Source organism: Rhodnius prolixus, unplaced genomic scaffold (assembly GCF_049639745.1).
Source record: "Rhodnius prolixus isolate KJV_2025 unplaced genomic scaffold, Rpr scaffold_6, whole genome shotgun sequence".
Taxonomy (NCBI): Eukaryota; Metazoa; Arthropoda; class Insecta; order Hemiptera; family Reduviidae; genus Rhodnius; species Rhodnius prolixus.
Genome location: NW_027411634.1, coordinates 35,726,134 through 35,749,267, shown reverse-complemented (window position 1 = coordinate 35,749,267; position 23,134 = coordinate 35,726,134). Strand labels below are relative to the sequence as shown.

Genomic DNA, 23,134 nt, shown 5'->3' with positions numbered 1-23,134 from the left:
TTGAAAAATAAGAACAGACAGATGAGCAGGCAAAAATAATTAATAATTCCTCAAATTTAAATTAACAATGCAACAATAAAACATTTCATCATTTTATTAAAAGCTTCTATTTTTAATTTACTTTGAAATTTGAAATATACTATACAATCCGTCAATACAATGTAGGTACGATAGTTATGTTGGTAAAAACGATTTAATGCACATATGGTGGGAAAAACAGAGCTGGTAGAATTTTCACTAAATGGGTGCCTAACCAGCTGCGCTGGCTGACCATCCGCCGAGAAAATTACTAATTTTCTCGTCAAGCCGCTTCACTCTAACAGTTGACGAAATGGCGGCATTTTAGAGAGAAATAACAAAGTTTCCTTTTTTCTTGGACTTTTTAAAATAAATTCTTAAGGAAAAGTTTCATACGAGAATTTGGTATTCACTATGAGAAAACTAAATTTAAATAAATCGGAGGGATTTTGACTAAACAAAATCCCTTTAAAAAATTATTACTTTTGGTCTTTGTTTACAATTTGGAAGATCTTGATTTCCTACCTCGGGAAAACTTGAAGGTTTACTGTGAAGTACTAACCAAGGGAATTATTGTGGGCCATCTGAAGAATTGAAAGTCCTGAAGTACAGTTAAATATATATAGAAGCGATAAGAGCAATAATCAGAAAAGGGCGACATCTAGGGTTCATATAGTACAGATGGGGAAGAATCTCCTGATGCATGTCCTGAACTAGCTAACTAGCCATGTTTGCCCAATATTGACAGGCATTATCATGTACGAGGGGCGTTACCGTTACCCCAGTAGGCGGAGTTGCACAGCAATACCAGAGCAGTAATAATTGTCCAGAATACTTAGGTGTCTAGCCCAATGAACAATGCCTTCCATGTACCACCACACTCTAAAACATGATCTCTGCCGAGCGTGGGGAGACACTGACTGACAAATTGTACTTACAGTTTGTCAAAACACTTTGTAGTGGCACTCGGAGCAAGAATGTCCACACACTATACGGGCAGAATTTATCGAGTGAGATCGGCGAGGATCATTTTGGTTGTGGAACTTACTGTTTATCAAAATGAAACCTTAGACAGTAAAATTTAAATTCACCCTTCCATAAGAAGGTTTTCTCTGAAGATGTAGATGCATACGTTGCAAAATAGTAAATTTTGTTTTACAAATTCAGTTCCAATTGATTCCTAACTTGATTTCTCTTCCGGTAATTTTTTGAATAAAATTGCACTTAGTGGAAAGCCTAACCACTTCCCTTTTTGAACTTTTCTTGTAAAAAAAATGTTTCAAATAATAATTACAGAGCACAGGATGTACGAGCGCAACAAGTTTATAATGGAAACAGACGGAAGCATTTTCAAAAAGCTGGAAAACAATAAAATGATTTAATAAAGTGGTATTTCCGGTGGACTGATTAAATTTAAACTTCCTGCAAATTTTTTGTTTTTAGGTTAAATTTGACCAATTTTTTAACACATTCACAACTTTGTAGTAAATCTTTTTTTTTAAAAAAACTAATATTATCTTTATAAACTCTAAATTTGATGGTCGGTAGACAAAACTTAAGCTCACTTAATTAATGAACTCATCGCGAGCTGATATACTGTCATCATTGGTGATCACAGAAGTGTGACTGTTGTACGTACAGCTGTACATCCTTCACAGATAAAATTATATTTTCTCTCTAGATGGCATCGCTTGTTTCCCCATTCACACTAAATGGCTATCTCTTAGTTAAACTAAACAATAAAGAAAAAAAACTTATAAAATACAAAATTTCTCACAATAAACAAATAATATACGAAGATTTGATTATTCTTTTTTTATTGCGGCGTAATTAAAATAATTAAACGTTAACTTTCATATTTATTTTAAAAGACTTCCTTCTTTTAAAGATAACATTCTTCTTCTTCATTTTTGAGGTATCATTCTGACATTATTTTAATATTGAAGAGTTAATATTCAAGCATTTCCTTTTTTCGAGGTACTTCCTTTTTCAATGAAAATTTGAGACCAGCCAGAAATAATAAAAACAGTATGACGAATGGTAAACCTTCAAATGAACTCGATTATTCCATTGATTCTAAAATCGAGTCTTTTAAGCAATTTACAAAAAATTTTATTCGCCACTGCGGGCGGCTTCTTCGTGTAGTACGTCAAATAAGAATGAAATCTATAGAATTTTAGTTGAATGAAGCGTTCTTATGGTTGGTAAACAGTGGAACCCATTGAAAGAGAAGTTTCAGAACTTGAATGGGCCACATTTATGTGCAGCAGTTTCTATTGAATGTACGTACGTCTGTTACCAGTTTTTAGGATCCGCATTTTAGAGAGCTACTTGTTGATGATTAATCATTTTATAGAGTTCTCTATGGTTCCAAAAAAAAGAAGTAAAATGATGCCCTTAGCCGGTGCGGATTTGTGCTACACCAGAGAAATAGGGATTTTTTTCTGGAAATCAATCGGCCACGATACGCCAGATGTATTGTTAAAGAAGTTGTCAAGTTTCCATTCTGTCAGCGACTTTGACGTGCTTTAGAACTGCCAGTTTTGCAGCAAATGAGTACTTGCAATCCGATTTTCCCCGCAAAGCCTCTTGAACTCGTCAAGATGGCCGCCTCCAAGCTTCTTAAAGCTAACTGTCCAGAGAGAGAGAGAGCAATAAGCTCCAGGCGCCTTCGACCACAGACAGCGGAGGCGCCTTCAACTTAAAACAAAAAACTAAACGACTTACCACTTTTTCACTCAGATCATATTTTTTTTATACATTGAAAGTAAAAGGTAAAAAATTATCATTTTTGGGTTAGAATTCTTGGATAAGATTCTATTAATAAAGAATATTTAGATAGAAACACTGATATTTTCAACATAATTATGGGAACTGCTGGCGAAGTAACCAAAATTCTTGCACTCAGTGTTCCCACATTTATTTTAACAATTCCACGTTGTTTATATTTTTCGTCTAAATTTGCTTATCATTAATATCTGAAATCAAAATTTTCATTCTTAAATTTATTTGATCAATAAATTTCCATCAAAAGTTTGATTGATTGATTGATTGTTATGCGAAAAGGTTTTCGACAAACTACTGTATAATCGCACTTCCCGTTTGGATAGATTTTTTACCAATTTCCTGTCAGAAAGTGTAATTAAACAGGATCTCAACAATTTTGAGTATCCTGCTATTTCGTTTTTTAACACAACCCCGAGGGAAGGGATTAGCTATGATGTTAGAATACTAGACTTCCACGCGGAGGTCCCGAGTTCGAATCCAGCTGCTGACCCTTAGATTTTCTCTTCCTAGGAGCTTCTTACAGCTCCGGTGATGGACAGTGTGTCTGTAACGAGAGAACACACTGTCCGGAGGCCGGCAGTGCACTGAAAAAAAGCTCCGGGCGCCAATAACCTTAGATGTTGACGCGCCTTAAATCATAAAACAAAAAAACAACCCCTTACACGTTCACATTCAAAATATGTATTCTTTTCGAATAGTGTGAATCTTCGCTTCAAAATATCTCGAGCACAGATTCCATTTTTTTCAATGGAATCATTTCTGTTTTTGTGGTTTTCTTAGCTCAACTTGTGTTTAGAATTTGGACTTCCTGTATCTATTCACTTGTTAAGCTGCGGCGCCTTAATTCTGGCGCATCAATCCATGACTATCTTTCATCAGCATTGTTAAAACTATTATGAAATAACTTTTCCTCTTTCATCCCCACCCAATAATTAAAAAAAAAAGGAATAAAATAGGAATCGCCTTTATAAACAAAAATGTATTCGATAAGAAAATGTTTAAAATTAGATTTTACAATTTGTAAATAACACATGTTTTCACCAACTGGAATGAAAAAATAACCAGCAGCATTGCGTAGCGATCTATTTACAAAGGCTACTATAGTCTAATAGTTGAAACTGATAAGACGTTTTTTTGATATGACGTTTGTGTTTTTTTTATTAAAACCACTTTACCTTAAAATAGGCAGCAAAACAAAAACGCGTCTTTAATTTTCTAACCGCTTTTTAATATCAGCACATAACATAAATCCATTCTTGTTCACGGAATGTTGTTTTTGCAAAACGCTAGAAGTTTCGACGACAAATTTTTTGGAGATATCCTTAAAATCTGCCATATTACTAAATTTTTAAGTTTTCCCTTCATTAAAAAAAAAAATGGAAATTACTAATAGAAATAATTGATTAAAAGTTCAAGCCATTGATTAAGATCAGTTACCGTTAACATCAGTAAGTTGATTAGGCAATCAGAATTAAAGAGGAAGTTAAGTGACCGCTAAAAGTAAACTGCGTAAAACTCAAAGTCTAGTTGGTTGCGCTCCATTAAATTAAAATAGTCATCACCAGACTGCGTGCTCCGGATCTCTACTCAAGAGTAATGCTCAAAGTGGAATAATATTTAGATTAATATCATATGGCCTCATACCCTCAGTGGTTAAATTTGTTTTTTATTTTCATAAAACAGTTTCATAATTTCGTAAAATTTAAAACTATTTCAAAATCATTAAAAGAAAGACAGGTTTAGCAACTTGAATTAAACAATTTTAAATTGCTGAAATATATTGGAATATATATATTGGAATGTTTTATAAACACACATATTAGACGCCACAAAAAACGCTACGATCTAGTGGCAAGACTCCTTGACAGACGATCAAAATTGACGCTAAACAACAAAACGTGCTACTGAAATCGTTTTGGACTTACCAACGTCAAATTGTGCGGTTCAGTCAAACACAGTACATCTACTGACTCAAAACACTGCAGTCAGAAATTCTGCGCTGCAATACAAAAGCTCCGTACTCTCTAAAAGTACCTTTCATTCAAGTCCCCAATCACCGCCCCCGATACAAGAAGTCTCGTCTTTCCGCATATCCTCCTAAACCCTCTGATGGGCCAGTTTTTTCCAAATCTTTGACTCTACCTTACAATCCTTATCTTACGATTGAAAAACAGCGCTAGCCTTAAGATTTATACTCGGTGCAGCCTAACAACTGACTCATTGGATAACCACTAATGGGTGGTAAAATCTTCACATGTTAGCGTATCAGCTACTAGATTTACTTGTTGCAGGAGCAATCGCATCTGCAGTTGTAAATCTCAATAAATCTACTGAACAAAAAAAAAATGGATTGTTCCAAATAATTAATTAAGGATCAAAATCATATCATAAGTTTAGTTCAGGTTAGCAAAGATACATCATTCTCATCAATACATCCAATTCTTGATGTTGTACACCAATCCAGTATCCTAGTACCTTACTATTTTTAACACAGCACCTGATATACTAATTTAATCTTGACAACCCTGCAACTTAGCCGATTTTAAGACCACTTTGGCACCATACGCCGATTCAGATAACGTATCCCGTCCTATCTCCAAAATCACCTTACCCTCCTTCAGTCCTGGCTTATCAAGTGGAATTCAAAAATATAAATAGACCAATGTAAATATGTAACATTTACTTTAAGCAAAAACAAAAAATCCGTTCCTCCTGTATTCCTATATTTTCTCATTCCTTACCCTCTCCCACAATAATCCAATTACACTACCTTCACCCTGTCTGGTCCCTCTTGACCCTCCGACTGGTAGTCCTGGTTTCAGCCTGTAGTGAGAATCCAATATAAAATTGAATTGGAAACCTTTTTTGGCTGGCTTTTTAAATAATTATAAAAATCAGTAAACAATAAATTAATGTTTAAAAATGTTAATCTTTGTAATACTAATATCTAACCTATTATATAATAAATAACCTAAAGTCGAGTTGATAACCTCCCTTTTTTTCGTATTTTGAAAACATCTTTAGATTTTTTTACAATTCATTTACCACCAACTAGTCTTTAAAAATAATTTTACTTTTTTTAGTAAGATAAAATCGATTTGATATTTCGATTTAGGTTTTTTATCGAAAATACAAGCTTTGATTATTGAGAATATGTAAAAGAGGATTGTGAATCAGCAAAATCTCCTCAAGCTTTAAATTGCGTAATGGATTTATTTGTATTGGAAGTAACAATAATGCTGGATCCACTGTCATGTGGACACACCACAAATAGTGTACGATGTTAAAGTTTACGATGGTGAGCTAGAGTTTACCCATGGGTTTGCCAAAACCAAATATTTATCCACCTCAATTATCTCAACAGTTACCAACCCATGTTTATTGTGTGAACGTTCTCTGGATTTAGCAAGAATTTCCAAAATTATAGGACAGGCAGAGCCAATTCTCTTATGATTAGATTAGAAGTAAGTTGCAATTTGATTTTTGAAAATGGGCTCTAAGGCTTTTTTTTTTTGTGTGTATACATTAAAATTAAATTTGAATAAAATCGTCAAATGGAGAATCAAAACCAACGTTACGAAGTCTAAGTTTATAGTATTTACTCTCAGACGGAAAATCCTACCTCCTGTCATCTTGAACCAAACTCCTATACCAGCTGTGGACAAAGTACGTTACCTTGGACTGCACCTAGACAAACGGTTGACATGGAATCCCCATACTAGACTGAAAAGACAAGAAACTAACCAACGCTGCAAACTTCTCGCCAGACTACTTGACAAACGTTCGAAACTTAACCTACATAACAAAAGACTCTTATATCTAATGTTACTGCGACCCATTTGGTCATACGGCATCGAAGTATGGGGATCGACTAAGCGTTCCAACTCACTACGCCTCCAGACATTACAGTCAAAAATACTTCGAAAACTTCTTAACGCTCCGTTCTATGTATCTAACCTCACTATCCATAATGACCTCAAAATTCCTTTCATTACAGATCTTGCTAACACTCGTTTCTTCAAATTTCATTCCTCTACAGCAGCTCATCCTAACCCTCTCATAGATCACCTATCTTCCTCCACATTACCAGGTAATCCTCTAAGGAGATTGAAGAGAAGATGGCCTGTGATCTTCTCTTATCTTAAGCACGTTACTGGAGTGGCACCACTGGGTGCCTTCTCCAATCATGATTTCCCGTTATTTCTTTTCCCTTTCACCGTATTTGCTTGTTGCAATAAAAGATTTAAAAAAAAAAAAAAAAGAATAAAATCGATTGAAAAGAAATGCTAATTTATTCAATCGATTTTTTTCCGTTTTTATTTTCGCAATCTATCCAATGATTTTTCTTTAAATTGTGGGCAGACAAACGTACATACGTCAATCCATCCGGCAGTGCAATTTCCCGTATGAGCTTTCTAGAGCTAGACAATTCTCATAGTATTTCTAGAACTTTAGTTCACCCAAAGCGGATCTTAGAACATAAAGTATGTTTTTAGATGATACTTGGACCAATAGATATGATCTTAAATCCATCACTTTGGTCTGAAAAGTTTTTATTCAGAGATCAATGAATTTAGCTGGGTCGTGGGGGACAGGGAGTACTGTGACGTCACACTTCCTTCGACAGGATCATGTCATTATCGTGAATATTTACAAATACGTAATTACGTAAACGGAAGTTATTCATTCGTACTTATCCACGAACTTGAGTTTTCAATAAATTTAGGAAAAATATTTTACTGCTCTCCATTTATTATAATTTATTTTTCGTCTCCCAACGTTTCAGCCTTCCACATTTTTTTTTTCTGAAAACATGAACGCTGAAGAATAACATCTACTTTGTTTTCTGTTTCAGATCTGAAACTTTGAATCTAGAAAGCAGACTTTCAAGGTCAGATTTTTTTTTTTTTAACTGCACTGATTCAAATTTTTGTTTGGTACTTTTCTTGATGAGAAAACTAACGCGATTTTCTCTTACTCTTACAATTTTTCCGAGTTTCTCTCCAGATCCCAATACCCAGACTAACACCTGTATAATATCTCTTACCACTCTAAGAATATTGCTGTCTTCAGAAGCGGCGATTGGCTTTTTTCAAATTTTTGGTTGAATTGTTTCTTTATATTTTATTTGAAGTTAGGCCTATCACTTTGGTTTGCTTTCCCCCCCTTTTTTAAGGGTTTCAGTGCGGTTCTAGGGGGAGCGGTATGCACTTTGCAGCTTGCAGCTTGCGCCTAGTACTTCCTGGTTCAGCATCTCTCAATATATCAACTTAATCATCTTTTTTTTCTTCCAAATAAAAAATAAATCCATAAACTGAGCTAAAAGATAAGTCATTTGAGAGTTAACCCATATTATTTTTATAATTTGATTTATACGAGATCGAATTTGTAGGCCAATGCCATTCAAATAGTTCCATGTTAATTCCTCACGATCTAACGGCAGCGTTTTTACCTCCCTCTCTTTCGCAAGAACATCAAAAGACGATTTCAAGCGTATACTAGAACAGTGTCTTAATCTATTCTGACATATTTACCAAACAATGCGTCCAAATGTATTACATTTTTGTGTTAAACTTGGCTCAATCACAAACCTAAAACCTGAACTGTGCGCTAATAATAAATACTGTTTTGAAATTAATTAGGTAATAATTAATAATTTTTTTTTGCTGAAGGAAATTTAATTTTTCATTCTATTTAATGATGAAATATTATTTGAATGGTTGAGTGGTCGCTGTAATACTTTGTTGCTTCAATTTGTTAAAAAACTGTTATAATTAATTTGTAAGTTCACCAACAAATGAAAATATATATAATTACCAAACTCATTGTCAAAATTTATACAATGTGGAGTGTTTAATTTCAATGAAATGTATTATTTTATTTAATTAAGAGCACTAAGAATGTATGTAAAGAGCTATGAACATGTTATATACACTCACACGCACATAGAAATGTAACGGAAACACACTTAAATTCATTTAATGTGTTAAAACAGTTGGCACAATATTAAATCTGTCGAGTGTAAATGGGATTTATATTAAAATTTGTTTTCTTTATTTTAATGAGCTTTGTAGACAAAGAGTCTCTTGAAATTGAACTCTAAATAAATTAACTGCATGATTATTACATTATAACGTATAAAGACTCGGCTAGAAAGCGGATCTAAATAAAATTACGAATCAATTGATACTTCATTCATGAAAGTCTGTTCGCAAGAAAAACAAAAACAAAAACCGAAAGGAAAGGATCAGTTCAGTGGTTACCGAATAATGAATTCTAAAGCGGAAATTCCTGGTTAGCATCCAGCTGCTCGACCCCTAAAGTTTTGAATTTCCTAGGAGCTACTTGCAGCTCACTAACCGGTGATGCACTTGTCTGTAACGAGAGAACACTGTCCGGAGTGCATTGAAAAGAAAAAAAAAAGCTCCAAGTGCCAAAAAAAGATTAAAAAAAAGTTGACGCGCCTTTAAAAAATAAAAATAAAGCAAGAAAACAATTTTTTGAAAATGCCTTCCCCCCCAAATTTTTTGGCAACATATTTCTCAAACAAACATCGATTTATTCTGTGAAATTGTTAAAAATTCTATATGTTGCTGAAATTTCCGATTAGGAAGAATATAATAAACTGGGACGTTCGTAGTGTCACTGAACGGCTGTTTGGTTTGGAGAATTTTTTCTGCAGAGATTTTAGTGGGATGCTGCCGGAACTTTGACATTAGGTTTTCTTCAACAGTATCGAACAGTATCGATGTGCATTTTTAGTAAAAAAGTCGGAAGTTTAAAAAATAATTAATTACAGAAACCGCAGTAAGAAAAAAGTCGTGTGAGTGAACACATCAGATTTCTTTTTTCTTTCTTCGTTAAATGATGACAAATTGAGTTAAAAGTAAAGTGAGTTTGGCATGCGCAAGATATATGTGGCTTTGGATCGTTGATCAAACTGAAAACTTGGGCCAGAGATACCCTACGTGTGATATCGTTGTGAGTTAGTTAGGATGAGTTTTTGGGTAGGATATTGGCCAGCCTCCTTCTTGGCTGGGTAAAAGGAAGATCTGGTTTGTGTTGGTTGCGCTGTTGTTGCAATGGAGGAAGATCATGCCGCCAACGTACCACCACTTTACGCTTTTCCACTGAACACCCTACACAATTTCCAACCCAACCTAACCACCCACCGCGTTTATACAGCACGTAAGAAAAGCGAGCCGCTGTTGAATATATACTCCATTCTGGCTGATTCTGAATCATTATAATGAATAGGCTTTTCACAGAATTTGTAACCAACGATTTGGAATGCATCCAAAGAGGATGGATGGTAAGAGAGAGGGTTTGTAAAGAAAGGGAGATAGATTGATGAGCGAAAAACGAAATCGACTAGACAGCGATAAATCAAAGTTCACAATGGTGTTTTCAATTTAACTAGGCATCGATACTAACACTCGAATCACGATGTTCGATTCGTAATTAATTACTGGATCGATATTAAAATAAAATATCATTTAATAAAAAATAAACTCCAATGTTCCTCCCCTTGATATGTTGCTCACAGAATTCGAAGTTTGTGAAGTAAATCGCTTTACCGGAAATAAAGAAACTCTTCAACTACTTCTTTAATTTTTTACCATCAAACCTTCAATATCACCGTTTTTAGCGGAAATATCCGCTTTGAGACTAAAAAAAAAAGTGGGTTTCAGAAAGTGTGCACCCTAGCTCGAAAACATGAAGCTCAAACTACATTTCCTTTGAGTATTCTAGGAAACCTGGGTAGTTAGCGGAGGAGAACAATCCTCACTGAGAGGGTTATTTAGGCACCAGGATTTTTTATCCCAAACTGCTGACTCTTCCCAGAGAGCCTGGGTGTTAAGAAGGGTTGGAAAGGTTTAACTTTCTTTGAACACACTCAGCTTACTTACTAATTTTGGGGGGTGCCATGGTTAGAATATCTGGAGCTTGCTAGGGAACCAGATCGAGATTATCCCTGACTATCGACTAATCATTTTCCTAGAGTTCTCGGAATAGCTAGGTCCTTTTTCCCCCTCCCCCGGTTCAGCCATTCTTAGAACATCTACAGCACGTTGTAGGGGTATGTGGATAACACCATGGCACCATAGAGTGAATCCCTCTCTACTAGTCGACTGCCCTCTTTACGCGAGGCTTCTTAGAGACCTGTGTAGTTACTAAGTGTTCGAAGGAAAGAAACCCTACCTAAAACCACTCTAGAGGGGGGGCATGTTCAGAATATTCTGAACCGAAGAGACTCTCATGAGTGAGTGTTCACATCCGATTATCGATTATTCAATTGCGATTTGATGGCTCATTTATTCCTTTGACTTTTTGATTTATTCTCTTCAATAGACAGACCATAAAAGTCAGACTCTTAAGAGGAAAAGCAATAAATTTTCTAAAAGTTCGTTTTACTTCGTTTTCCTTTCTCACATTTTCTTTCGCTCTATTTCATTGGTTAAGAGTTCCACTTCTCTACTTTTCATTGGTTTATATCCTCTATTCTGCTCAACTAAGGAAAAAACATTAGAATCACTTTCTTCCTACTAATAAACTCATTGAAAAAGTAAATTTAGCCGATCAAGATGGCCGCCACTGGTACCAACCTTTTTTCTATAATGATCTTTCTAACTTCCTTTTCTAAGCTTTTAGACAAGACCACTTCAATAGAATTGGTAGATGGTTTAAAAGTGAACTATAAAGGATTCGTTCTCTTCATTACAATTTCTTGAAAGTTATTAAAAAGCTTGGTTCCACTTTGTTCTTCCGAATGACTTTTTAAACTTTACTTAACCAATAAGCTTTTCCATTTTCACTATTCTCTAACTGCTGGTAAGTGGTAGCATTGCAATCGTTGGCTTTTCACAGAAAATACTGATTATCAAAAATAATTACAAATTTGTATCTTTATACAAATATTAATTCTTTATTAAGATTTATCAGGTGATGTCTTTACATTACACTGAAATAGCACATTAGAATGAAATCCAACCATACTCTAGCCAAAGTACCCTTAATTAGAATTTCCTGAGAATAAAATTTGTAGAACCACTCAACTATACAGAGTTTAAAAAAGAATTTGAGAAAATTTAAGCAGACAAAAATTTGAGAAATTTACAGTAAAGTATGTTAGGCGGTTATAGGCTAGACCCGCAAAGCTAAGATGTATTGCGGTACTAGTCTAGGCCTTGGATTTTATTTAATGTTTAATATGAGAAATTTATAGAAAAGTATGTTAGGCGGTTATAGGCTAGACCCGCAAAGCTAAGATGTATTGCGGTACTAGTCTAGGCCTTGGATTTTATTTAATGTTTAATATGAGAAATTTATAGAAAAGTATGTTAGGCGATTATAGGCTAGACCCGCAAAGCTAAGATGTATTGCGGTACTAGTCTAGGCCTTGGATTTTATTTAATGTTTAATATGAGAAATTTATAGAAAAGTATGTTAGGCGGTTATAGGCTAGACCCGCAAAGCTAAGAGGTATTGTTGGTTTAGTGGGTTCGATTCCCTGGGATTTTAATGGTTAATATGAGAAATTTATAGAAAAGTATGTTAGGCGGTTATAGGCTAGACCCGCAAAGCTAAGATGTATTGTTGGCTAGTCTAGGCCTTGGATTTTTTTTAATGTTTAATATGAGAAATGAGTAGAAAAGATGTTAGGCGGTTATAGGCTAGACCCGCAAAGCTAAGATGTACTGTTGGCTAGTCTAGGCCTAGTTGGATTTTATTTAATGTTTAACATGAGAAGTTTACAGTAAAGTACGTTTGCTAGTCGCCTCTATCCACGAAACCCAATTTGGTAATTGGACGTGAAGCCCGCCTTCAAGACTAGGCATTACTTTACTTATATGTACACGTTTTGCTAGAACTATTGCTTTTAAAATTAACAATTGCTCTACAAATTCTATCACTCCATTGTTCAAATAATCTCTTTTTGTCCGGCAATACTTATTTATAACTGAACAAAACTCAAGATTTCTTAAAAATAATATCTTATCAATGATTAGTCAAGAATTCTTACTAGTCCTTATCGAAAACTCCTTATCGAAAAATGAACTCCTATGCAAAACTCGCTTATAATTAGCAAAGTAAATGAAAATAAAAAGTCTTATTAATTAATTCTGAATATAAAATTTAAATAGTTAACACTGAGAAAGCATTTAAAATAGAAGCATTTAAATATTTTAGAGAAAAATTATAAGAATTTTCCTTACTTCTTTCATGACCTGTTTCCTTAACGCTTTAGTATCCCTGAAACAGAAAAATAAAAGGATTTATTACTCCTTAAAATTTTATTTTTAATTACAAAGCAGAAAGGTACTAATCCTTAGATCGTAAAGGGAATGAGAATTCTTGTAGTTACTAAGAGGCTGTACTCATAGCATCATTTCCTGTATGCAAGGAATACTAACTTTAAAGCTTATAATTTGAATTTTAAATTCACATCTTTCGTAATTATCATAGAATTTAAACGGTCCATTTTTCATTTAAAATTTAACTAGCAATTATTTGCTTAGTGGTGATTTTTTCTAATTGAAACGGAACTAACTGAAAATTTCATTAAATACTTTTTACTCCTTTTTCTTTTAATTTTTTTAGACTTCCTGTGTTGTGTGTGAATCTGTCGGTCTATCAGAGTTAGTGTAAACAGCAGAACTCAAATACGAAAATTGGTGCCGCCATTAAATATAAGTTCTTGGTCAAAATTGTAAGTTTAGAAGTGCCATTTTCTGGGAGAGTTCTCCTTGATAACGGCTTTAATATTTTTTAGTTAACTTGCTAACTAATAGCTTTAATTTAGTTATATCACTTTTATTTCAAATATTTTGACAGAAATATTCTGTGCGAAGTAGAAGTCATCAGATAATTTGTAGATAAAAACACTTTTTCCCACTCTGTGAGGGCGCCTTAAAATTCGTGAATCTTCACTTCTTTTTTATGAAGGGCTGGACGGGCAATTGATTATTTACATTTTCCAGTTAACAAACACATACTAAATATAATTTAGTGACTCTGTCACTTTGTGCCTGAACATTGCATGTAACTGTTACAGTTTGCCAAATAACATTCGAACGGCTTTACTGGAACAGGTGGCTGAACTCTTGTATCAGTATACGTATAAACTCTCCATATTCTCAGTCAGTTTGTACAGGATGTCAAAACTATAGTTTTGGTAGTTTACGGCCATTTCCGCTAGTGTAAAGCAGATGTGCTATTAGTTTTGCCATTACAATTGTATAAGCAGTAGTACTACTCTGTTGTATTCTCGATTTATCAAACCATCGTTGATATAATAATGTGGAGGAACACTATAGTAGTGCAGGATATCGTTATAGTGCACTTCCTGTCAATCACCTAGCATAATACCAATCTATCATCCATCATCTTGGTACCAAAATAGTGTTACGATGTTTAGCTATTTATAATGTTATTTAGACAACGCAGTACAACTACATTACTGTTTTAACACGTCTGTCAAAGTCAGTCAATTATATATGGAAGTTTCCGGAATGAGTTTAAGGGTCCATTCACAAAAAAAAATTAACCTGTTTTCGCGAAAGAGGTTGCAAAACGGATATTCGTGGCTAAAACTCTAAATCAAAACATTTTCATGCGGTCGCGACACACTTAGAGGAAATAACAAAGGAGGAGCACTAAATACTATAAAGTATCACTTCCGGTTTATGGATTTGTATCAAAGTGTTTAGAAGTGCCTAAATGGAACATCTAGTTTGATAAGCTTCCTTTAAGTTTTCATTTTTCGATAGGCTGTGTACTTATTCACAAGGTTGATCCTTAAAAACTGTGCCAAAGATGTGTTGCCGTAAAATATTGTTGAAATTCAAATTTGGTGACGTGATCGCCATCTTTTTACAAACTGTCTTTTTTTTTTTTTTGAGATTGAGTTTTGACGGAATTTGAAATATAGTAGAATTGATATATATTGAACGCTGCTACCTGAATACCTCAAACGAGTGTTGGTAGAGTGAGAGAGAGAGAGAATCAAGGCACAGTTTGATTGGTGATAGAAAGTTAAACATAAGGTTAATTAGAAATATGAACATAAAGTTGAATTGAGAGACCTCACATCTAATAGGACAAACAATGTTAATTAATTTAAACTTCCTTTAGCGGCGCACAGTTCTGTCTCTTAAATGTCAATTACAATAATAATAGAAGTGCTGCAAGTTATCTGACAGACCGTGTTTATCTTAAATGTTTTATTGAGCGAACTAAAGTGATTGAATTGAATGATTCAAACATCTAAGATCTCATCCAGTTAAGAACCACAGCACTCTCAAAAACGGAAAATTGCAGAAAGTTCAAACTCTATGGTAATAAACGATTTCGCTTCCGGTACTAAGCTTCCAAACGAAACCCGAGTAAAATATCTGGTGTCAACACTCCGACGACTTCCTCTAACAACAGTTCTTTTAAATGATACTTTTAAAGTGGGAGGGGGTAGAACCTCAGGAGTTTTGTTAAAAGTTTGATAATGTGGTTAAATGAGCGTCTTACCACGGTTAAAATCAATGCTATCCCTCAGCCACCCAGGAAACTAACAACCACATTTTCAATTAGCCAGCCAGCAGTTCGTCTGTGGATCAATCCAGAGATCGCTAACTTTCTTGAGAGTGCTGGGATATGCCCATGGATTGACCCAAGAAAACCACCACATTCAAAATGGACAAAATTTTAAACACTTGACGGGCAGTTACTTCCGGCCATCAGGAAGTGACTATGAATGACGTAAAAAAGGAAATATGAATTTGTGCATGTTACATAAACAGAGAGAGAGAAAGAGAGAGTGATAGAGACGTGACAAACTTGGTGTGGTTTAAGTGTGACGTCATACAAGTACAAATATCATTCATCTTCATCTCATTATCACCCATCAGTCTGCCAGTCTGTTTAACCCCACTCTTTGTTTCAAACAAGACTAACAATTGAGAAATCTTTGCCAAGAGTTTTACAAAATTAATTAACTAAACATGAAACAATTAAATAGTCTAGGCAATATAATAATTAGCCAAATATATGAGTAAAATGTACAAATTTAAATTTAAATTTAATAATATTTTCGAGGCTATAGAAATGGTTTTATGACATCATAAGCCGTGTTTAATATAATAATTATACCATTGTGCAGAATTAAATGTTAATTTTCTTCTCTTATAAAGGGCATTCACTGTCTTCTTCTAACTTGTTTCTTTCTTCCGGCAACGAAATTAGTAAAAATTCGGATGAATCCGAGAATATAGAAATTTAAAAAATATTCTCCATTTTTTTTTCCTCTTTCAAACAATTTTCGTAACAAATAACTTCAAACTCATACTTACACTTCGAAATTACACTTTTAGCGAAAGGATTTAGTTAGCGTACTTACATCGAAATACATGAATAAGAAAAATTAACATTACAGAAAAAGCATTTCCGCCCTTTTGTTTGTACTTCCCCAATAATTAAATATTTAAATTAGCTCATTAAGTAACTTTTATTATTTGTTCCCTCCATTTTCTAAAAATCCAGCTGATTATTTATTTATTACTGGAAGCTTTCTACGAGCCGGAACTGTAACCATGGTTACGATAAAAAACTTTTTTTTATACTTTTCTAAAACTAGATCGATTCTATGTGGTGAAGCAAAATTTTTGGCAATACGTAATTTTCAGTATTAAGATCTCTGGCGCGAACAGTTAAAATTTTTACCGCAGTTTACTCCATTGAAATTTTCTGCAATCTTTACAAAAAAATATATATGTATATAAAAAGCCAATAAAATGTATTCAGCAAAATGAGCGCTTCGTATTAAATAAATTATTTCTTTATTAGTATTATAAATATAATGAGATAATAGGGAAGCTTAATCCATCTTTCCGTTAAGAAACATTTTGCTGCAAAAATGTACCAAAGGCCTACTCCAAAGATCTACTTTTTGGAAACCCAGCATGAGCTTTAAATAAAACCGAGAAACCGGAAGAATACGTATAGTTCTTCTCCATTAAATTTCATGTAAATTCAAAGAAAAAAAATACATTCCTCAAGGTATTAAGTAAAGTAAAGTAATCGCCTATTTTCTTCAGGCGGGGCTTAACATCCAACTACCGAATTAGGTGCCAGTGGACGGAGGCGATTAGCAAACATACTTTACTCCTCAAGACATTAAATTATCTTCCAGAAATAATCCGCTGTCACTTTAGATTCTCTGACCGACTAGATTACAGTTATAAGAGTGTTTAATGTCTAATAAAGCATTTTTCCAATATCTCCATTATTACCGTATTAGAAATATGCATGCCATCTTCAAATTGCATAGAGAATTTCTACACTGATGCAGGTAGTTTTATTAATCTGATCGCTTGTGGTGGGGAGTAAGCTGTAATTTGGATACGATTCAACATTACATCCTCGATCTAATTATAGATAAAGGGCGGTGCCTATTGTGAAACTGTGTTCACTCTCAGTTAATAATGTTCACAAACTCATGAACAATTTTAAATATATTTTATTTTTAGCGAATCTAAATAGCTGATATTGAATCTAGCTAATATAGAGCTTACGTCAAAATTATATTGTGCTAAAGAAATTCAAGATTTTAATTCAATAAATGCACTTTAAATATTGATTTTTTTTACTGCATTGCTTTGAAGATGTGAAACCAATTATTTTAAATGACATCCTTTTGAGTTGTAAGCAATCAGAAAGTTTAAATTTTGTGTTCAAATTCAAATTTTAAATTGAGTATCTCCCTCCTCCACGCCAACAACTGGTCCTAATATGTGCCCAGGGTTCGTTGGCTACCTAAGCCTATTAGCCATCAGCGAAATCAAAGTACGTCTAAAGACGAATTGTGAGCCCAATACAAAACACAAACAATACAATGTTACATTACGTAAATTGTGATACAAGAAAGTCATGCGAGTCTTCAATCCAGTTTTATTTTTACTAAAGCGGAAAATAAGAGAGGGAAATTTCACAACTAGAAAAAAGGAAAAACGAGGAAAAGATATATGTTGACAAGGGGATTTATTTTTACATTTATTTTTCCCCTTCTCATCACAGAGATATTCAAAACGAAACGGTTCTCAAATATTTATTTAATAAATGATGAAGTTTACACGGAAAAGCTTTTTTCATAACACTTTTCTTTTTTTCTGGTTTCCTTTTTTCCAAAAAAAAATAAATAAAATAAAATAATCCTAGATCATTTACTAAATGAAAAGCTAATATTGCAAAAATGTAAAGTAATCGTGTGAAATAATGTAGTGTGAAACACACAACTTCCTGTATTCTGCAATTTTGGTAATCACAATTGTCAAATATTCTCAAAAGTAAAGTAAACAAACGATAAACTTCAAATTTTAATTGTGTGCAAACAAAATTTGCAACAAAACATAACGTTTATGTTTAGTTAAGTGACATTTCAGTTCAACAGAATTTGTTATAATTTTATAAATTTCAAATGAACTTTTGATATAAACATGGCGGCTAATATTGTCATTTAATACTAATTAATTGACTTTTCAATAATAGATTTATAAATCGATATTCAACCATTTTGATTTAAAAAATCATAATAGACTAGCCCTTCCTGTGAAATGGTTGTTTCCATCAAAAATCTTTACGAACAATACATTTTGATTTATTGTTTGGGCTATCGTTTTTTTAATACACACGTTTTGAGATGGCTAGCAAAAATAAGGACATGCTTTCAACCATAAATATGCAATTAATACAAATGTATGATTCAAGATCATGAGGTCTAAATATCTTTCTTAAAAAACGGAAAACATCATCACTGGATGGTCAAATATCCATTTTTACCCCTTCTTGTTGTTTAGACAGACGGAAGCAATAAGGCGATCATACAATATTAAAACGGTTTTATCTGTCTGTACGTTTTGTATGTAGACGTTAGGAATGTTCTTTTGTTCCTGACACACTGGTTAGATTAGACTTCCTGTATAGCGGTTTCTAACCTTTCAAAACTAAAAGATATGTGCAAGAATGTGTAGCTAACCGCAGTAATCCTTGATCAGCTGGTTTTTCTTTTCTTTTTTTATTAAGGATATCGGAAAATGTCACTCTTTCATGCACGTTTTTCATTGTTACATTTTTCCTTCTTTGTCGTAATTGTCAGTTCAAATTTAGAGGGGGGAAAAATGAGCGGGAAAGGTGCTTGAAGTAAACAAAATTTGGTGAGGGACACTCCAACGACTTCCCCTTTACCGCAGTTTCCGTGATTAACTTACGTTTTTCCGGTGAAAATTCTGAATAAAAAATAGAAATAATCATTGTAAACCTCTTGTTGCCAATATTAATAGAGTGTAATAATTAATGAACAAAGGATTCGAAAACTTGGAACTTGAAATGAATTGTTTTCTGTCCAAAGATAGAAAGGGTCACCCCCCTCGGGCGATTCTGTAGTTTTAGTTGGAAGGGACCGCTGGTGGTAAACATCATGTTAGCTGTCGGAACCTCATGGCCTAGAAGTGCTAATATTGGTAATCTAGTTCAGAACAGCTTCACCAACCAAGGGGTTGGTTTCCCTTGTAGTCCTGTAGATGATGTAGAGGAAATAGCCAATATCCCAAGTTCGGCGGGCCACATCCTGCGTCCTTTAGGCCGCACTTTAACAAAACTTCCTTCTAATAAAATATTAAACAATAATCGCCCAAACTGTATCGCCAGGCTAACCCTACAAAACTCATTTAATACTTACCAGCTCCTCTAATTTCCAGGCCCCTTTTGTCAAATAATTTTTTTTTTTTCAAAATTATTTGATTATTTTCATAAATAATTAGGGTGCAAGGAATCTTGTGCAGGTTTTTGTTATAAGTACTACCTACTTTATTTATTTTTAAAAAAATTTTTTTATTGAAATTGACGACTGCAATAATTGTTGCAGCTATAAATATAACGGATGATAACATAATATCCGGATTATTAAATGCCATTTCATTATCGTGAACATATTTTATACTGCTCTCAGGATAAGAGTAGATCGCAAGCCGATCATATCTTCAATCACCTTGGAAGATTATCTAGTAAAGCGGAAGAAGATAGGTGTTCAATTAAAGGATTAGAATGAGCTGTTGTAGAAGGGAAACTCAGCATCAAACATTTCTCCCAATAATGGTACAGGATGTGAAAAAATTCATACGTATTCCTCTTAATCCAATCATTTAAGGATGTACTTCCAGCCTGTGTGCCCACATCATCTTGGAATTACAGTGAATGAGGAGGATGACCATAAAAATACCCAGTTTAAAGGATACAGCTACAAATTTCAACCAGATACTGTAATATTCGATGCCCATTTTGAAATGCAACTCAAAATATTAGGTAACCCTTATGGTTGTTAATAGTTAGCCAGTGAAAGGTGGCGAATTCCCTTTAGCCATAGCAATTAAACTTTCATGAACAATTTAATTTAAAGGAAATAATGTGAACGCCAAACTGTTTGCAGGAAGTAAATTAGGGTTTCTTTAGTGTGTAAAGGGTGCATTGTACCATAGTTTTAGTCAATGAGCAAACATGCTATTGGTCTGCGCTTGCTTGCGTAAGGGTGTAAAAAGGGTGTCCTTAGGTTACATACCACTAAGGTTAATGTTACTTTTTACTTAACAGCTGTTTAAAGAAGACATCGATGTCTTTACCACTTAATAATAATTTTGGGGAAAAAGTAACGTTTAAAAATAGCATTTTATAAAATGGCCGTATTGATCCCACAATTAACAATATTTCATTTTAATTAACTGAATTTCATTTACTCATTTTCATTAACGAGAGAATTTTCATACACATTCTTTCTAGGAAAATTATTTCAAGATAATGTTTACTGAAACTTAAGTTAATTCTAAAATTGTCGCTTTAAATCTAAAGCGACCTGGACAATTTCAAAGAGAATCCTTACTGGACTAGAGACAAGCCAACGCATGAAGAGAAATTAAGCATGGATCCTGGAAAAAGGAAGAGAAAGATAGAGATTAGGGAAAAAACAAAAAGCTGGAATAAACTACGTTAAACAGGTGGTTATTCAGCGAAATTGGAATAGGGACAGGCTATAACAGGCAGCCAGGATGAATCTAGGACTCGTGGGCAAAGTGAACCACAGATTGGTTTCCTATATTCCAATACATGGGAAAAGAACGTCAGTCTACATTGAAGATAACGAAAGGTCATGTCTGAATTTTGCTGTCTGTATTTGGCAGAGTGCGCGGCATTCGATTGAAGTGCGATCTTAAGATTGGCCAAATAAATATCATGACTTTTGACGACCTGACGGGAGGAAAAATTTGTATTTTATTAAAGATAATCATTTATTTAAGAAATAATTAACTGGGAATCTTTTTTATTTTTATAAAATCATCGAAATGCTTTTATGTGATAATACTGCCTAGACAAAAAGTAGTAATAATTTAGCATCTATTATTAGGAAGACAAGTAAAATACTTAAAATGCTTTTAATTAAGGCATTAATTATTTATGATTAAAGTTAATAATTCGTATTTAAAATATTAAACATTAAAATTCCTCCCCTTCACCGCCTGCTCTAGGTGCGCGGGCTGAAAGCGAAGTAACGAGAGAATTACGAGTAAATCAGATTATGTAGAAAAGTTTTCATCATTTGCTCTTCAGAAAACAGCTGTCTAAAAACAGCTGGAAGCTAAATACATCAAAGGGTTTCATAGTTCAATTTAGGTCATTAATTTAATCTGAAAATCGTATTATTAATATTAAAAAAAACAAAAAAACTTTTATCATTGTGCTTATAAATTCTGGGATGATGGAGTGTAGCTCAAAACCTTCGAATCGGGTGTGTGGATCCTGGTTCCCGGTGTGGCTCTAGAACCTCAAGAGCGTGCTTCACTTACTCTCCGATCTTAAAATCTTATCGGTCCGGCCACTACTTATAACTTCAGGTTGAAGCATCGCGTTGTGCCTAGTTAGCAGGCTGAAGCTGGCGTACCGCAAGGCAGTATCTTGGGTTTCATTCTATAGCCAATCTACTCAGTGGACATCGCAACCAGGGTCTACTATACTATCCTTCTAACCTGTGTGCATGATACAGCTATGCTTTCTTCTATTGATCCAGTAATTGCACACAGTAACCTTCAAACCCAACTCTTTTCTCTTGAGGAATGGTTCAAGAGAAAGGAAAACCAAATCAAACGAAACTAAATCTCAAAATATTACTTTCACTCTTCGCTGAATCATTTTCCTCCGATCTACTATGACTCAATTCCTATCCCTATTGCCAATGATATAACTTATCCTCGGCTGTATTTAAACAAAAGATATGTACATAAGATTGACTTGGAATCCTTGCACTCATGACCTAAAAGAACAGAAATCAACAGGCGCTACCAAATATCTTTGATCTAGTCTTTCACTTGATAATAAACGACTGATGTACACTTCTATTGCATAAAAACCCACGAAGACGTGAAGAATTGAACTGTGGGTTTCAACGAAACGCTCCAATCTTCATAGAATTCAATTTCCTTCAGCCTAAAATTCTCTGCACTATTGTTAAAGTTCCATTTTATGGCTTCAGATCTAACCATTTGCACGAACTTAGAAATTCCGTTTGTAAGTCGGGTCGCCTGATCTCGTTACAACTTCCATCTTCTTGTCCGCTGGTTATCATTTCTCAATATTCTCATTTCCTTGACGATTACTACGCCAATGCCTCAGCGATTTTCTCTCTCTTCTGAGGAGACTAGTTAATCCTTAAGATGACTTAGTTATCGCTGGATAAGTTCTCCCCTCAGTTAGTCTGTGTTGTAGGGTCAGAACAGTTTTATGTTATTAAAAATGCGGCTAGTACTGATCTAAATTTTAAATAAATAATAAATAACAAATACAAGAATAAATTTTCATATTGAACTGTTCATCAACAGGGAGGTAGAAACAGTTTACATATGAAGAAAGTCTTGATGTACATCAAGATAATTACGTAATCAATCGGCAATTATTGTTCACGTGACGCCTGACACGTGACTTTTAACAGCACTGACTTCGTTGTAGTCATGTGTGTGTCCTTTACTTAAAAAAAAGCTTGTAAAGTTTGTAGTGTGATATTTAAAAAAAGTCAAAAAGCTAAAACAAGATTAATCCACACTTCAAACTCAATATTTTGGTAACAAGATTAACTCTTAAAGTGTTTATAACTTGACAATTCAATGAATTGCCATTCAGTGGAAAAGCCTCCACCTAAACTGCCCAGGAAAGAATTTTCCTTTAGAAAAAGAAAAGTTTCAAACCAAAGTAGTAGCTTTTCACATGATTGGCTAATTATTTACTAAGTTTAAAGTCATCA

The 23,134-nt window shown here is 34.0% G+C and overlaps 1 protein-coding gene across 4 annotated transcripts in view; it reads right to left on the bottom strand.

Annotated features, from left to right (window-relative positions):
- Positions 1-23,134, bottom strand: part of LOC141460039 (extracellular serine/threonine protein CG31145) — a 284,669-nt gene that overhangs the window by 214,211 nt on the left and 47,324 nt on the right. For 3 of the 4 annotated variants that reach the window (XM_074139651.1, XM_074139656.1, XM_074139655.1), the window contains exon 2: positions 13,023-13,059. The exons of the other annotated variant lie outside the window; for it this stretch is intronic. The gene's annotated coding sequence lies outside the window, so the exon portion shown is untranslated. The remainder of the gene's footprint in view (positions 1-13,022; positions 13,060-23,134) is intronic. 4 annotated transcript variants of the gene reach the window in all.